The sequence below is a fragment of the Aplysia californica genome, unplaced genomic scaffold (genome assembly GCF_000002075.1).
Source record: "Aplysia californica isolate F4 #8 unplaced genomic scaffold, AplCal3.0 scaffold00575, whole genome shotgun sequence".
In the NCBI taxonomy this organism is placed as follows: domain Eukaryota; kingdom Metazoa; phylum Mollusca; class Gastropoda; order Aplysiida; family Aplysiidae; genus Aplysia; species Aplysia californica.
This window is the reverse complement of record NW_004797845.1, coordinates 342536-343754: the sequence shown is the minus strand read 5'-3', so window position 1 is coordinate 343754 and position 1219 is coordinate 342536. Positions and strand designations below refer to the sequence as shown.

The 1219-nt window shown below is 44.3% G+C and overlaps 1 protein-coding gene across 1 annotated transcript in view; it reads left to right on the top strand.

The window, feature by feature from the left end:
- Nucleotides 1–1219, top strand: part of LOC100533330 (Rab3) — a gene marked incomplete at its 5' end in the record, with an annotated part of 19547 nt that overhangs the window by 7913 nt on the left and 10415 nt on the right.

Here is a 1219-nt window from a genome sequence, read left to right as displayed (position 1 = left end):
CACACACACACACACACACACACACACACACACACACACACACACACACACTCACTCACTCACTCACTCACTCACTCACTCACTCACTCACTCACTCTCTCTCGTATTGTTTTAAGCATGGGACATTCTCATAAGTATTGGCAGAGCTGCAAAACCATGATCAGTCTGAATTATCCTGCTTGTGTGCCCTTTGCGGTGTTTTAGAAGCGATAGTGGAGAACGCTCAAAGTTTCAAAAGTAACGTTTCGCTGGAAAGCGAGGTTTATTTGAAAACATTCACCCCAGACTCACGTGGTTCAATAAATTAACACTTTTCGTTCTTGGGGTCGTTGGCACATGGTCAAAAGATGTAATAGCATTTGATGTGTAGTTACTTGGCGCAGAAAGAGTAAATACCATTGTTGTGAAGCCGAATCTTAACCCAATTTAAAGTTTGAAATATGCATTTCCCTTACCTCAAATCTAAATCTCAGTCTTAACTGTGGGTGGTTGGTGGGTGTTTTGGTATGGTTGCTTCTTCTTTCCTATCTATGAAATATCTATCGCCCTTATCTCTCCTCTTTCTTTTTGTGTTTGTTACTCTCTTGTGATCTTATACGGGGTGCCCACTACGGCTGGATCGGGCCAATCGCCCGACTCGATCGCCTGAAACTGAAAACAAACACGTTTGTTTTTTTAGGCGATCGAGTCGGGCGATCAGCCCGATCGGCCGACCCCGTCCGTAATGAGCACCCCGTATTAGCCATTTATTTGACCTAATTATGTTTGCAAGTGCCGCAAAACTCTTACTAAAACTAAACCAAAACAAACGAAACCTTAACCCCAACCCCAAATCTGAGCGTAAGCCAAAGCACAAATCGAAGCCGGAGCCGTACTCCAAGACAAAGTTTAAACCTAAGTCTAATCCCAGCCCAAACCCAACTATCACAAGCCTCTCCTTTTAGCACTCGGCCACGTTTTACAGTAGTCGTTGTATTTCTAGTACTGATATAAATCTTTCTTTTTTTAAAATGGGTGTCGGTTTTGATGGTAATGTAATGCGCAGACAGTGAGTCAGATGTGTTGACAGCGCCATGTTCACTTTTAATACCTGTTTTTATGCGTGCGCCTCGGTGTGAGAGTGCATGCTCACAAGCTGTGCCTCATGGTTGGCTTTTAGGGATAATACACCCCCTCCCCTCACCCACCCAACCACACACACACACACACACACACACAC